The following is a 17,430-nucleotide window of genomic DNA, read 5'->3' on the forward strand; positions in this document are numbered from 1 at the left end:
AAAAGGAAACATCCTTCTGTTGATGTCTCCCCTTTAGAATAAGAGATATAATGGGGCACCTGGGTGGCTCAGTCAGCTAAGCATCAGACTGTTGGTTTCAGCTCAAGTCATGGTCTCAAGGTCTCCTGAGTTCAAGTCCATGTCGGACTCTGAGCTGGCAGCACAGAGCCTGCTTGGGGTTCTCTCACACTCTCGGTCTCTCTCTGCCCCTCCCCGACTTTTGCTGTCTCTGTCTCTCTCAAAATAAATAAATAAACTTCAAAAAAACAAAAAAAGAATAAGGGATTTTATGAGATGAGGATTACATTAAGCCTTTATCTTAATTTAGAAATTTAAGAAATTCTGGTGGCTATGACTACATTCAAAAATGTGGTATAGAAGAATGCCTAAGTTAGTGGCAGAGTGGTGGTGGTGTGTGTTTCCTTAAGTAGATTAGGAAAATTTGAATTTGCAAAACAGATTAATCAAAATAGGATTCTTTTTATGGAAAATAAAATTTTGCTTTAAATAACAAAGTCTCTGGGTACACTGATATGCTTAGTGTCCACGTTTGTCCACATTTTTTACTGTAAAATATTTCAAACATACAGAAAAGTATAAAGACTAACAAACATCTGTATACCCATCACCTTTATTTTAAATTCTATAAATATGAGTCAGTTTATAAAAATTGAATTTTTACACAACTTTTCAGGAACATACAAAAAATACACTGGATTCTACTTCCTTTTTAAAAAATAATTTAAAAATACACAAGGACGGGGCACCTGGGTGACTTAATCAGTCGAGTGCCGACTGTTGGTTTTGGCTCAGATCATGATCTCATGGTTCATGGGACTGCTGACAGCCCAGAGCCTGCCTGGGATTCTCTACCCTCTATCTCTGTCCCCACTCACACTCGCTCTCTGTCTCTCTCAAAATAAACAAACTTAAGAAAAACAAACAAACAAACAAACAGGAAAACATTAAAAAAAATTCATGAGGGGGCACCTGGGTGGCTCAATCGGTTAAGCGTCCCACTTCAGCTCAGGTCACGATCTCACAGCTCATGAGATTGAGCCCCTCATAGGGCTCTGTGCTGACAGCTCAGAGCCTGGAGCCTTCAGGTTCTGTGTCTCCCTCTCTCACTCTGCCCCTCCCCCACTTGCACGCTGCCTCTCTCTCAAAAATAAATAAACATTAAAAAAGTTTTTAAAAATTCATGAGGACATATTATTAAACTAAAACATCTCACTTTGGGGAAAATCAGCCCTACGGTTATTACAGTTATTATTTATTAAAATTAGTTATAGCCAATGAAATAGCTAAAAAATTATGACTCAGCATCTTGAAAATATTTCAAGTATTAATTCTTTTAAAAACAGACTGAAAAGTGCATAATAATTTTACACATATTTTGTATGAATGATATTCCAAAATCAAGCAAATATTTACCAAATCAGTTATAATGTAAAATTGTCAGTAAATTGGAATTCCTACAGATGTATTTCTATTATCTAACTCAAGTCAAGGCAAATATAATAAATATAGTGATTATTTTGATTATTAACAATACAAATAAATAGCACAAGGCTAAGAGCAAAATACACAGTATGTCTGAAATGTTCCTAATTACACATGCTTTCCAAATGTTTTAATACTTATACAAATTTCTAGCCAAAGAGTATGAACTGACCTATGCTGTCCTAGATACCTGCCATTCATAAATCCAAAGGTTCCATTTTTCTCTGGCTCTGCACTCGGAAATGCTGACCTAAGCATGGCACGTGTGTCCAAATCAATTTCAACTTAGCATTTGTCATATCTTAAGGCAGTGTTGAGCAGGGCAGTACATAGTCTAAAACTGAGTTGGTGAATACACAACATGGGACTACACAGACTACTATGCTTTGCAAGAACAAGATCATACACTGTGAGGAAGTTAGTGCAGTGAACAAAAAGCACCAAAATTCAACTCCAAAATACAGAGATCCTGGTAAAAAAAAACAAGTGTGACTAGAGAATTTTAAGTAAAGAACATCATCAGAGATTAAAAACTGCACACATAAAACACATGAAAACTACACACATAATGAGTCACCTTAAAAATATTGACTTTATGGGCGCCTTGGGAGCTTAGTGGATTGAGCGTCAGACTTTTGATTTCGGCTCAGGTCATGATCTCACAGTGATGAGATGGAGTCCTGCATGGGGCTCCACGTGTGGAGCCTGCTTAGGATTCTCTCTCTCCCTCTGCCCTCTTCCCCTCTCAAAAAAATAAGAATAAGAATAAGAGTAAGAATAAGGATACGGATAAGGATAAGGATAAGGATAAGGATAAGGATAAGGATAAGGATAAGGATAAGAATAAAAAACTAAAACATGCTGATCATCTAATTTCATTTCACTCAAAAACAGTTATTAGAAATTTGAAAAACTACGTGTACTCTAAATGGTATATAAACATATGACAAATGTTAGTATTGAACATTTGAAACAGTAAGTATTGAAACATATATACTAATTTGAACTAAAAAAGAAAAACCAGTATTACTTATAACCAATTATTACCAATATACCTTACAACCAATTAGTAAATAATATGCATTATGTTCAATTGTTGATTGGTTCCCAAACCAGTTTATACATGCAAACATTTCCTCAAAATGTCCACTAATTACAGGGTAGAAATTGTACACACATATTAAAGTAGAAATCTAATTTTAGATATTTATCACTAATACAAAGCATTACTTCATCCAAATAGAGAAAATCCTAAAGAAAAAAAGTAGGTTATTTTTAAATATGATTACAGTAGATCTAATTTTTTAAAAAAATAATGAATCAGTCCATTATACAAGTTAATAACTGCTTCCCATAGTGTTGACTTTTCAGAGTCCATAAGATATAGAAGTGCTTTCTGAATCATCAAATTTTAAATATTTTGTTCAGTTTTAATATCACTTGTCTTTTTTGTTGTTTTTGTTCAGACTCTTTTAAAATGGATAATCCATATCCTTATTAGATTATCTAAGAAACTAGAACTCACTTATGGTACCAAAAATAGTTTAACAAAACATTTAAAATGTCTATGATTTGATTACTAGAGGCTTTTAAAAAACAACCTGTGTGCGGGGCGCCTGGGTGGCTCAGATGGTTAAGTGTCTGACTCTTGGTTTCAGCTTAGGTCATGATCTCACAGTTTGTGAGTTCAAGCCCCAAATCGGGCTCTGCTCTGACAGCATGGAGCCTGCCTGGGGTTCTCTCTCTCCCTCCCTCTCTTTCTCTGCCCCTCCTCTGCTCTGTCTCTCAAAATAAATAAACTTAAAACAACAACAAGAACAAAAAGACCAAACAAACCTGTGTGGCACAAGACCCTCAGGCTGGTAGAGGCATGGCTTGTCCAGAGGATCCCAGGGGCTTTCCCAGAGCTCTTGATGCAATTCCCACCCTCTCCTTAGGCAATGCTTTCAAACTGCTCTTTCTGCTCCCTTCAAAATTTCCAATTACCCCTATTCTACTGGCTTCCTCCCCAAAGGCTGTAAATCTGATCAAGTTTTCATCTGAAATATACCTTCAATCACCCTCCTGAAACCCTGAGAGCAAGTACTGCTGAAAGCAATAGTCCCCATAAACTATCACCAAATCCAAGTTCAGCTTTTCATAAAAACAGCTAGCCATTTATTGAACACAAACCAGTAAGCTTCTAGGCACGGAGCTTGCCAGACTTCATCTCATTTGATCCTCACAGTAGACATATGGTGTAGGCACTTTGGTTCTCTTTTTATAGGTGAGAACTAAATTCTAAGTTTAAGGTCACAGAGTTAGGGGCAGAACCAGGACTGTCTGATACCCCCATTTAAGTACCTGATCTTACTTCTTGAACTTATTTCTTTCTTCAGCTCCTAAAAAGCTGTTCTCTCCTAATTGTCCTCCTGCCTTCCACTCTGTACCCCTCTTTTTTTCTGGCTCCTTGATTCTCACCCAACTGTTAAACTTTAAGATCTCCCTAGGTCTCTATCTCCGTCTTAGTCTTTGTACCTGCCCTGGAAGACCTATAGACTTCCTTTTTTTTTTTTTTTTTCCGTACAACCACCCATTTACTGAAAACTGTTAAATCAGTGCATTCATCCATCCATCTATCCATGCATTTATCTACCTACCTATCCATCCATCCTTATCCATCCATTTATCTACCTGATCTATCCAGCCAAGACCTCTCTGCCCAGAACTAGATTTTCTATAGGTAGTTCATATTCTTCATGTCCAAAACTGAACTCTATCATCTTTGCCCCTCCAACCTTTTAAAGTCCCCATTCCATCCTCCTATGTCACCCATCATGTAATTGCTCACCTAATCGCTCACCTAATCCTAGATTCTCCTACCTTAATATCTATGTGACCAAACACTTTTCTTCATCTCACTGCTACCACTATGGTATAAGGTCCTTAACAAGATCACTCCAGTACCTTCTAAACTGCTGTTCTTATCTCATATTCCTCAGATCTACCCTTCTAGATGGCTGTGAGAGCTGTCTTTTATCAAATCACTCCTTTGTTTGAAACAGACTTGAACAGAAAATGGTCCATATTCCTTATGATGGCAAACAGCCCCTCATGACCTTGCCCCTGCCTTTTATGTCACCTTCTCTATGAAGCCTCTCTAGTCTTTCGATCACTTCCAATACCTGTTCAGGGCACTCTGCATATCCTCATCACAGCACTCATAGACCTTATGGCACTATTTTGCACATACTGAAACTAGTTTGTTTTCTATCTAACTAACCCTCTTACACCCAGAGCCCTTCCAGGCTCTTACGTGTTTGTATATCCCCAAAGCACAAGAGCACAGTGTGGTTTTAATAAATATTTGTTGAACAGAAGAATTAATGTTTGTGAAATGCTTTATATTGGGAAGATATTGATTGCTACTGTTTTCAAGACTAAATTAAACTAATTTATTCAAACTAATTTGATGAGTTCCTCCATAGGTAGGCATGCAAAATAATATTGAAATGATTGACCTACCTTCAAGTATGGTTAACAAGATTATCAAACCACACTTCTTATTCGTGGCTTCCAGAATAGGAAAATATTAACGATATTATATATGGCTAGCTGGTTTCAGTGGCACGAAGTGGTATGGAAAATATCACTGTATTCATATTCTCAAACAAAGACACTCTGGGCCTAGTGTAAAGTAAACTTTTTTTTTAAAGTTTATTTATTTATTTTGACAGAGAAAGAGGGAAGGGCAGAGAGAGAGAATCCCAAGTAGGCTCTGCATTGCCAGTGTACAACCTGAGGCGGGGCTCAATCCCACAAACCGTGATATCATGACCTGAGCCAAATCCAAGAGTCAGATATTCAACCGACTTTTTTAAGGGCTGCTTCAATTTCTCAGAAAAGCGAAGATTTTTCACAAGACTGAACTGTCTGAAACTAAGTCACTCTTCTTCTTAAGATCTCACACACAAAATATTCTATAAAACAACATGAAAACCATTTATGTAGAGGTCATCCTTTTAGGAACCGCACCATATAGCTTGTGATTGAGCCCAGAAATAAAGCATGAGAACAGCAAGTATCTGTCCAAAGTCCACAGGCTTTATACTCAGGCAATAGCCCACATCATTTCACAGAAAAAAAGACAACAGATAATATAGCAGCAAGACTCACTCACAGCCTGACAGTAGAAAGTTGATAGCTGATAACAGAAAGAGGACCCAGAAAAACCATAAAAGGAAGAATAGTACTTCTGTCTTCAATCTAGTTTTTCAACTGGGCAGACTAAGACCATTTACTATAAACAAAAACAGCTCTATACACCTCAACGAATAGCACTATTCAATTCTTTATGAATTCATGCTCATAAAGACAACCCAACAGAAAAATTAACTTAAATCCAAGGAAGCAACTAAGAGTGTAAGATTTAGAAATTATTTTTTTGTTTTAATAGTTTAATTTTTAAGTTTCAGTAATTAATCACGTGAGAGGTCAGCTATGGAGAAAATGCGCTTATCTAAATAAGCAACATCCCAGATGGTAACAATATCAATAAATTAAGTATTATTATATATTACAAAAGCAGTAAAAAGTTCTTATTCTCCTGGTATATTCTGAAAATCTAGTGTGAATTAAGCAACATCAAATCAATATTATTCGATAAATAAATAACTTTGAAAAGGAGTTTGAGAATTGGGAATATGGTTGTTTTCTTCCTTTGTTATCAATATTTAAGTGGTAATTAAGCTGATAAGGTACCTTGAAATGTTTTAAGTAATTCAAATTAAACGTTAACTGTCAAACTCTTTACACAAACAATAGATTTTACAAAAAATAAATTTTGTTGTAAATATCTTTCTTTACTCCACTGGTTTACTTATCCTAATAAATGCACCAAGTATTAACATAACAAGCATAAAGCTCTGGGAAGTGTAGATTTAAGAAGAGTTTAAATGTCTTCAGTAGTATTAGCCAGATCAAGTCAGAAGTATTGTTTCTACTAAGTTATGCCCAGGTACTTATACACTATTAAGCTTTTACCAAATGTCAAGGCAATACACTTCACTGTAGTTTTTAAACAATCTTATAGCAATAAATCACACAATGCTAGATGTCAATTTTATTTTGCGGGTGGCAGGCAAATCAAACAATACTAGAGTATTTATTTATCACTGGAATTATCTAGAATAGTTGCTGAACAGAATTCCATTCCTAAAGCAAAACCTTAAACTATCCATCAGGAGATAGGAGAAAACTAAATCCACTTTGGGACTGGAAAAAAAAAATGCTGACTTATGATTTTACTCAGTGAACAAAGTTCTGGATTCCTTTATCATATAACATTGAGGTGCATGACTCTTCAATTAATTTAAAAATCTCCAGAGAACAAAGTGTGATTAATCCTAATATAATTAGAAAACCAGTTTAAAAGGACTTTCTATCCTTCGTACTAATGGCAGTCATTTCCCCCCCCTCCCCTCCACCAAAGATATAAAGCACAGCAATTCTGAGTGGAGACCTTTTTTGGAACATGAAATTACCAGAAAAAGTAAAGTTTGGCATATAGCCAAACAGCCACACCTTCACGCAAAAATTCATCATACAAGGTGACAGCCTGAGGGGGCTGAGGCTTTTTGGTGTAGTGTTGTTTGTTTGTTTGTTGTTTGATCTTTTCTAGGTGGAACCCACCTGAAATAAAAGGCTGTCCCTATTACTAACACTGACTCATACAGAGGTGGCACGGGGTCACTCCTGGCTGAGAACGCCGCCCACCACCGTCCTCTTCTGATTCTCCCTCTCCTTAAGAAAGGCTACTTAACAAGACCTAGACTTCGGAAGAGTCAGTCTTCGGGACATCCAGTTCCTCCCCATCTCCCTCCCCCGTGCCCTGGTATGCTTTAAGGTGATGGGAACCAGCGGTACATGTACAGACGCGGCTCTTTCCCCAAGGAAGTGCTGCAGAGTAGTACATTCACCGTACACAACTTTATACACCTAAAATTAAACCAGCAAATTTACACATACAGATTGGGTACGCCCTTCGCCACCTCTGCCTGTCCTTTTGCCCCGTCGCACTGCACATATTTGCGCCTGCCGATGCGGTTTGCCTCGTACAAACCCAAATCACGCTTCCCAGGCCCCCTCGCCGCTCCTCCAGCCCGAGGAAGGCGCCCTACTTCCTGCAGCGCGTCCTCCTCTCAACTCCTCTCTAACCTTAGCAGCTTGCATAGGCTTCTCTACTGCGAGGGCACGCCGCACGGTTTCCCCAACCGCGCGGGAAACCGCGCGCGACCCTGCCACCACTGTACATTCCTAGGGGGTCGCGCGGGCTCCAGCAGAAGCTCAAAGGTCCAAAGAGAGTGTGAGTGAGCGTGTGAGCTTGTGTCCGCGCGCGCGCGCGCGCGCAGCTCCGAGACACTCCCCACCCCCAACACATCCAGTTCCCCTTTAGGGAGAGGACAAAGTAGAAGACTGTTGGGAGAGGTCCGAAACCTCCTGGACCCCATCGCTGCCCTCAGCGGCTCGGGCCTTGGGACTCCCCGATGCCCATCCCTCCAGGGTCAAGTGCAAGGTCCTCGACCAGATCCGCGCCGAGTTATTTCCTCCTCTCTCCGAGTTCACACACGAATTCGAAAAGACCCTCAAACCGGTGCCATATGGGAGAGGAAAAGAGTAGGGGAGCAATCGAGTGTAGCTGGGAACAATCTCTTTCACAGCCCCACAACCCTGACCTTTCTCCCTACCCCCCAACCCCACTCCCCCATTGCCTATCTTGTTCAGCCCAACCCCATCTGCACTTTCCAATCCCTACCCTCCCCTCCCCCCCCCCGCCCCTGGATCGTAGCCATTCGCTCAGCACTCACCTCTGGGAGCAAACGACGCCCATCTCCTCCTCCTAGCCCGCCCCCCTTCCGCCGGCTGGAACGGCGTGCTCACTCTACTTACCTCGGCTCTTGGCTGCTGCGCGTGAGTTTGAGTGTGTCTGCCGCGTAATTGTATCCGGGGACAGAAGGGACCCGTGTTTGTGCGCTAGATCAGGTGTCGCCGCCTTCGGTGGTTTGGGGGCGTGAGGGAGGCTGTAGCGTTAGTGTGTTAGCTTAGGACGGACTCACTGGGCTCACAATTGATGGCAAAGCTTTAACGGTGCCCTCCCTCGGGGCCGCAGCGCGCCTGCTCCTCTGCTGCTCCCTGCGGGTGGCCGCCCCCCCCCCAACCCACCCAGCCGCGCCCCGCCCAGCGCACTGCTGGAAGAGCTGGAGCGCGCCCCTCTCCTCCCGCGTCTGGTTCAGCGGGGCACGACGCGGGTGCCACGCGCTCAGCCTCTCGTCACACGCCTGGGTCTGCGAACGCCTTGTGCTCCCCGGGCTGGGGCATGGATGCGGACGCGCCTTCTTGCCACGCGCTCGAGGGCTGGGCGAGGGGCAGGTCCTGGGATAGGGATGCTCGCCTGCGGAGTGGCGGTCGGCTGGCAAGCTGGAATGCTCGGGAGCCCTCCGCTCGCGCTCGAGCTGGGAACCCTGGGACTGGCACGTGGCCCCGCCTCCTGTTCCCCCTGCAAGGCGTGCCTTGTGCCCTTTCTGCCACCACCCCTCTGCTCTCGGTGCCCGCCTTTTTCTTCCCCCCATCACGCTAGCTCAGCACGAATCTACGTGGTGATAGCGCCACTTCTCTCACCTTCCCATCCTCCTAGCTCACTGCGCTTTTCCTGCATCCATTAAAAAGTTGAACTTGGGCAAGGAGGTAGAGGAGATAAGCGAAAGAAATCGAGGGAGGAGAGTTAGGCACCTGCCTCGTGAATCCGAAAGCGTTAAAACAAACACTGGAGTTCGGGGAGCCCGGAAAAAGTAATTTGGGTTCTGGGCTCAGTAACATCCCTCCTTGCAGGCTCGAGCTGAAAGGGCCATTTATGCTTTGCTTGGTTGAGTCTGTGAAGACTTTATCCTTACTAATCTGTGTTTGCCAGGAGCAGATATTTGCCAAGTTGGCGTTCCGGCCAGGAAGCAACTTTGCGTACCCAGGCCTACTGGAGCAGCCTTCCTGCGGCGCCTCAGACCCGAAAGGCCAAGCACCTTTAAGAGTCTGATGGTAGATTGTGAGCTTCCTGGGAATCAGGAAAACCTAACAGAGTTGTTCGATTTTTCTCTAAGCCTGATTGGCATTGTACTCAATAAATACATATACAACGTGAGCAGAGTTGTTTATGTTACAGCTTTCAGAAAAGCAAAAATCATGTTGGGCATAAACTCCAGAAGCTAAAACGCTGCCACTGCGCACAAACGTTACACGTTTAAACACTGAAAATTAAAAAAATGCCATGTCAGGACATTCTTTCCTTCCTCCGAACCGAATTTCAGAAATAGGTTGGGACACTCTGCACTTAGATAAGAAACCGGAAATTGTTTTATTTTGTATGTTATTACTTAATGATAAATGGGGAAAAACGCTAATAAACATAATTGTTCTCATTTTATTAATGTTCCTATATTTAATAAGTCCAGGATTTAAAGTCCATATTCTAAAGAATGTTCACTGATGTAGACTTTTCAAATGCCGATTTCCAAAAAAAAAAAACAACCAAAAAACAAAAAAAAATGCACTGGTTTTCTTTGCAGACTAGAAATTTGAAATTTTGTGAAAAACACTAGAAATATGTTCTCAGTCTTTGTACCTGGCCTAAGGAGATTACCGTCCTCTATATTTGCTTTTTATTTAACTTGCATTTTAAAAACCTAAAAATAATAAACATTAGACATAACAGATAATGATCTGACATAAGAGAACTTAAGCATTACTTTAAAAGCTCTGTTCCCTCAAGTGTCAAGCTTCAAGCTATTGTTCAAGCAATTGCAAGCCTTTGTTTTGATCTTACACATGTAAACTCTTGGGAAAAAAACTCTTTAGAAATGAAGCAACAACTATAACTTTTATTTATGAAAAACTTTCTAAAATTTGTGTCACATTCCTTTGCTTAATAAAAGCATATAAGCTGAACATCAGGTGAGATTTTTGCCAGACTTTCGGAAAGAAAATGCATTACTAGATTGTGTGTGGATTATGTCCCTGTGCTGTGTCTCCTCTTTTACCCCAGAACAACTGCTCAATAAGCAAGCACAGTACAAAGATGCTTTGTGATAAGAGGGATGTAATTTTCCATATATCCAATTTAAAATTATTGCCGTTATTTTAATTCCTGTTTCCTGTGGACTCTGACTTGCTGTATTTATAGGAACACTAAACCTGAGAGCACAGAGAATGAAGATCATGCACAAAGTCCGTAAGATAAAAACAGGCACACCATCACTTCTTCACTTTTTCCTTTTTGTCCATCTCTTATTACCTTCCAAACACCCGGCTTTCAGTTTCAATTAAACGCTCTGTAGTTATGTGCCATACTCCATGTTTTTATATGTGCAAATTAATTTCTTCCATTTTCCATAATTTTAATGTGTGCAAAATATTTTTTTCATTTTCATCATAATTTGATTTTATTATGCATTATAGACTATGCTAGAAAATCTTAACCTATGGCTCAAATTGTAACAGAAGAAGGCTCAGAGGAAGAAAGAGGGATTTCTGGAACTGTAGAAATCACGGAGATGTCTAGATCACCTGACAACTTCCAGATTCTCATCAAAATATTTTTTTTAATTGTCTAAAAGACTATCTCATATAAAAGGCAAGCCAAAAAAGCTTATACTTTTAATAATTTTGATTACATGATAGTAGACATCATTAGCTTATTCTATATGTCCTTCTAAAGCAATATTTATTTGCATGCTTAGAAAATGGCATCAATGAAACTTTGCTATCTAATCTAGTACCCTGTAAGTTAAATCTTATAAAATAATTTCCAAAACTTCATGATGAACCCTGTTCAGAGTTAGTTGTAGAAAACTTATGGATGTAGCAAATTTTTTGGCCTTTGGCCTTTCAGAACTGGAAACTTTGCCATACTGGATTCTTATATAGCCCTATATTGAGTTTCAGTGATCCAGCCAAGATTTTTTTTTTTTTTTAACGTTTATTTATTTTTGAGACAGAGAGAGAGAGAGAGCATGAACAGGGGAGGAGCAGAGAGAGAGGGAGACACAGAATCTGAAACAGGGTCCAGGCTTTGAGCTGTCAGCACAGAGCCCGACACGGGGCTCGAACTCACGGACCGTGAGATCATGACCTGAGCTGAAGTCGGACGATTAACCGACCAAGCCACCCAGGCGCCCCCAGCCAAGATTTTAAAGGAGAGGAAGGTGGTGCTGCATGACATCAAAGGTAAGGCTGTGTCCACAACAGCTTCCTTTCCCACCCATTTTGCAGGTGTTACTTATGACAGCCTTTCTATATTTAGCCTGTAATGCCTCCCGGAACTAAAGAGTTTTATAATATATTGCAATTATAGCACGTAATTTATTTGACCTAAATACATTGCAAGCTCCATGCAATACCAACCAGTTCTAATATTCCAGAACTGGGTGAATGTGGTCATGTTTACCATATCCACTTTATACTTTTATAGATGCTAATCTTCATCCATATCTTTTTATTATCACTTGTCTATAGCAGCTCTCAGATCCATCGTACATAATTCTAAAATATCAAAATTTCCTAACCTATATTCCATCATCCTGGTATCATGGTCTGTGTGCTTCCCAAAGTAAACATGAATTAACCTGCAGAATCAACTTGCATTTATTAGGAAGCTTAAATACCCCCAGAATCCATTATTATTTTTTTAGGATTATATCCTCTGCCTCTTAACATAAAAAACTAGCTGTATTGTTTTCAGAAAAGATATAAGGGTCTTGCCTTGGCAGATTGGTATAAGCAATTATTCGTGACTCATTTCATGTGGTTCTCTTGAGATTATAGTGCTTCAATAGTCACTTTCTCAGACTTTGGCTCCCAAATAAAACTGTTAGGCATATGTTTGTCTATAAGTGTCAACGCTAAGCCTGACCGTCCCAAGGTCTACAGAGAAAGTAGATTTCTATGTCAATGAAAAACAATAAAACCAAGGACTTTGGCCCTAGTGTTCAGACTTACCATGTTACCTGTGTGTATTTTACTTTATATTTGGAATCCTGTTTCGAGTATCTCTACTCTTGCCTTGTTTTTCATTCATTGTATCCCTTACTTTTGTGTAGCAAAGAACTATGTTGTAAAATAAACTGTCTGAAGGAACATCCCATAAAAAGGGCAGTCCAGGTAGAAAAAAACCTACTTCAGTGACAGCATATTTCTATAATGTGAGGATATCAATATTGCATGGGTCTTTCCAGGGTATCATTAGAAGTTGAGGTTCTTACTGTAAAACAGACACAAACTACTTTAATTTTTTTTAATGTGATGGCTAGATGTGCCTAGTTTCATTTACCAATTACTTATCCTTTCATACCATAAATAATCCTGTCTACCAGACCTTCTTCCCAAAAACATTTGGTCAAATACTTCCTCACCATTAAAACACATCTAGAGCTTCAGAAACCTGTTCTAACCCTGATCAAGTAGAAATTTTTACAAAACATGGATAGAGTAAAATAGCTTTCTAAATTTATACTTTCACATAACCTCTATTTCATACAAAAATTGATGACTGATATAATACAGAAGGGAAAAACGTACCAATTAGACATAGAGGAATTAAGAAACAAGGTAAACATCCTCTTGAACTAGAAATAGGACAGAAATGCAAAGCAGAGATCCAAGCTGGGGCCAAGGGTTGCGACTTCTGGAACTGGACACAGTTAGTGGTCTTTGGACTAAAGGTGCTTGTAACAGACAGACCCCAGGGTAACCCCATCATTCTCACCTCCTGGCATCCTGCTTCCTATAATATCCTCCCATTTGTGTGTGTGTAGGACTTTGTCTTGCTTCTAGCCATTAGAATATGACAAAGGTAAAGAGAATTTTCATATGTTAGGACCCCAAATCTCAGGAATGTTGAGTTAATCAAAAGGGAGATTATCCTGGGTAGGTGTGACTTTAAGAATATCAGGTGAAAGCCCTTAAAAGAGGAGCTGGGCCCTCCCTACGAAGAGAGACTCTCCTTACAGGCGTGATGAAATGAGCAGCCATGTTGAGGAAGTCCTCATGGCAAAGAACTATGGGCAGCTTCTAGGACCTGAGAGTGGCTTTGAACCAAAAGCCCTCAAGGAGTTGTGGTCTTCAGTCATATAGCTGCTGAAAATTGAATTCTGCCAACAACTGAATGAGCTTTAAAGTATATACTTGCCCAGTCAGAAGGCAGCCTGGCCAACACCTAGAATGTAGCCTTGAGAAACCCCTGGTCACAGGACCCAGGCAACCCATACTCAGGCTCGTTATCCACAAAATGGTGAGATGGTAAATGTGTGTGTTGTTTTAGCCTACTAAGTTTGGGGTACTGTGTTATACAGCAATTGGTAACTAATTCATTGCTCTGTACAGGAAGAGGATAATCAGCCAGATTTACTCCTTGAAACCAGGAGTGGGCCAGGACTCCCACACATGTGAACAAAGTCTGAATAAAAAGGCTGGAAACCTGGCTACATAGAAAACAGTGACTGTATGGATGTCTGGAAACTCAAAACTAGGAATCAAATCAAGTTGCTAGCTGACTTTAGTGGCTGGACTTTTGATATCCCCAATATTTACCTACAGCAGGAGCCTTAAAATGCTGTTACTAAACTTGGTTCTGGATTGGTGGCTCAGGAGTGCCAGGTGAAGGCAATTAGAGGTACTGAAAACAATTAGGCAAGAAAAAAGTCCTCTCCAGTTAAAATAAAATGTATCCTAAAATCCAAAGACACACAAAAAACTCTAATGTTAAGAAAAGCAAACTAAAACCATAGGCCCAAAACCTGAATTCTTTGTAAATGATCTTTTTTAATGTTTATGTATTTTTAAGACAGAGACAGAGCATGAGCAGGGAAGGGACAGAGAGAGAGGGAGACACAGAATCTGAAGCAGGCTCCAGGCTCTGAGCTGCCAGCACACAGCCCCACCTGGGGCTCAAACTCAGGAACCATGAGATCATGACCTGGGCCAAAGTCAGATGCTTAACCAACTGAGCCACCCAGGTGCCCCTGTAAATAAAATTAATCTTATGAAGCTATTTGACAAAGGCTTTAAAACACACTTAATGAAGGAATAAATCTATTAAAAGTCAAAATAAAAAAAAATTCTTTTTGAAATAGTGAAACAAAAACCTATCTCAAGAAAAGTTGGAACATGAAGAAAGTGGAAGCTTCACTCTATGGAATAAATTCTTCACATTTGTGAAGAGGAATTAGTAAATCTTGATTGTTCTGAGAAATTCCTTCAGGATGAAGGAGAGAAACACACATATACATGCGCATGCAAAAGTTAAGAGACCTGGAGAATATATTAACTCAATGATACATACAGAGTTTCAGAAGAAAAAAAAAAAAGGCTAGAATATCAAAAGGAAATAAATAATTAAAGATTTTTGAGAATTGAAGATTAGATCCTCAAACCTTAATCCTTAACTCATGTCAGATTGTTTTTAGACATAGCAAATAGCACCCACCAGAAGAGACAATGTAATTAATGATTGAACCCTGAGGAGATTTTGAAAAATTTTAGTCTTGATTCCCACTCCAGAAGCACCAAATTAGAAACAAGTACAAAAATGTGTATTTTAGGAAATCTCCAGTCTTCCTCCCCCAAACTCAAAGTTCAAGTCTAATTATGAAGAAAAGCATCAGCTAACCTCCAGTAGAGGGACATTGTACAAAATACCTGGCCAGTATTTCTCAACACTATGAAGGTCATGAAAGATAAAGTCTAAAAATCTATGACAGCCGAGAGGAGCATAAGGAGAGACATGATGACTTAACATGATGTATCCTAGATGGGGCTCTGGAACAGAAAAAGGACATAAGATAAAGTAAGAAAACTTGAATAAAGTACAGAGTGTAGTTAATAATCATGTGTTAGTACTGGTTCATTAATTATAACAAATGCACCATATGAATATATGATGTTAATAAGGGGAAACGGGTATGGGGATATGGGGCCTCTCGACTTGTATCGTCAAGTTTGCTGTAAATATAAAACTATATAAAAGGTTTTTTTTTTAATTATTGAAAACAAAAGCTCCCAATTTTATTATTTTTTTATTAATTTTTTTTAACGTTTATTTATTTTTGAGACAGAGAGAGACAGAGCATGAACAGGGGAGGGGCAGAGAGAAAGGGAGACACAGAATCTGAAACGGGCTCCAGGCTCTGAGCTGTCAGCACAGAGCCCGACGCGGGGCTCAAACTCATGGATCATGAGATCATGACCTGAGCCGAAGTCGGACACTTAACCGACTGAGCCACCTAGGCGCCCCAAAAGCTCCCAATTTTATTTTAATCGTCAGCCAGACTTCAGAATTATTTCTTTCACTCCTTCATGTTATAGATGAGAAAACTTGAGGCACTTTGATGGTAAGCATTTGTCTAGCTCTAATAATTTTTAGAGATAATAGAAAGAAGTTATTAAATTATGATTATTGTAAATTGTGGATACAAATTTGTTTGAAGTAGAGGCACCTGGGTGGCTCAGTGTGTTAAGCATCCAACTCTTGCTCTCATTTCAGGTCTTGATCTGAGGGTTGTGAATTCAAGTGTAGGGCATGAAGCCTACTTTAAAAAAATTTTCTTTGAAATATCTTAGAATTCACCCTGATTTGGATTCTCGACTTATAACTGAACAATAGCAATATAATAATTGTATCTTAATTACAACAAATGTTTATTTTAAAACCCTTGAAATGGTAATGAGAAATGGAGTGGATTGCAATATCCCCATGAATATTAAATAGTATTAAGATTCGTTGCTGAAATATTTTTCTGCACCATGCCAGCACTAATACAGTGTATATAAAGTTAATGAGAAGCTTACATTGCTCAAAGAATAGGAAATTCTTTCTTGCTTCCTCTTTTCTCTTTAATCCCCTCCCCTTAACTATTTCCTTAAAGCAGTCTACCTTTCTTCACACCCACTTGCTGGTAGTTTCATAGAAGAAAATCACCTCCACACAAAAAAGTTACAGTCTCAACCAGCATGTTTATCAGCATGTTATCAGTATACTGTCAGAACTGATTTGGTATTTACTATGGCCTCTAAAATGCCTCCCTTTATATTAAATGACCTCACTGAGGCAACCTTGGAACTTTGGACTTTCACTCTGGTATTGCCAATTACTAGGTGCATGTGAACTTAAGTATATCACACAACTTATTGATGCCTCATTTTCCAACTTGCAAAATGTCAATAAAATACCTTTTAGAGAGTCGTAGAGATTAAATGAGGTAAAATGTAAGAGAATTTTCTAAAGACTCCAGTATTGTATAGGTCACCAAATGACATCTTTGGTAATACTTTCCACTTTCTAAGGAAGCCCTATATATACAACATGGAAGCACAAAATGTGTTCACTTTTCATGTATCTTCAGCAGTCAAATCAGTTTTCCCTAGACTGACTATAGCCTTGACACAGTGAACTTGGGTACGGCTGACTCTAAGTGAGGCCAGTACTGGTCTTGTAGGTTGTTGCTAAAGTTCTAATAGTTATTTTCCCCCAGTATATTAGACATGGTGAAAGTGAAGTAGATTGTTCAACTACCAGTTTTCTTTACAACTCACTTTTTTTTGGTTTGTTTTATTTGAGAGAGCATGCACATGTGAATGGGGAAGAGGGGCAGAGAGAAAGAGAAAATCTTAAGCAGTCTCCACGCTTCTGACAGGAGGCTTGATCCCACAACCCTGGGATCACGATCTGAGCCAAAATCAAGAGTCAGATGCTCAACAGACTAAGCCACCCAGGCACCCCACAACTCAATTTTAATGTCATTTCTGGGAAGCAGCTTCCTTGTATACATTTCTGCAGAATACGGTATCAAAGTAGAATAAAAGAAAAGTATGATGTTGCATGACCAGAGTTAGCTAATACATACTAAC

General features: G+C 39.7%; 1 protein-coding gene across 2 annotated transcripts in view; it reads right to left on the minus strand.

Moving 5' to 3' along the window:
- Positions 1–8,672, minus strand: part of UGT8 (UDP glycosyltransferase 8) — an 86,340-nt gene extending 77,668 nt beyond the window's left edge. The window contains exon 1 of one of the 2 annotated variants that reach the window (XM_019418262.2): positions 8,431–8,672. The gene's annotated coding sequence lies outside the window, so the exon portion shown is untranslated. The other variant, XM_019418272.2, reaches the window with a different exon arrangement.
- Between the last annotated feature and the right edge of the window lie 8,758 nt (positions 8,673–17,430).

This window comes from Panthera pardus, unplaced genomic scaffold (genome assembly GCF_024362965.1).
Source record: "Panthera pardus isolate Hobbes unplaced genomic scaffold, ASM2436296v1 HiC_scaffold_13, whole genome shotgun sequence".
Taxonomy (NCBI): domain Eukaryota; kingdom Metazoa; phylum Chordata; class Mammalia; order Carnivora; family Felidae; genus Panthera; species Panthera pardus.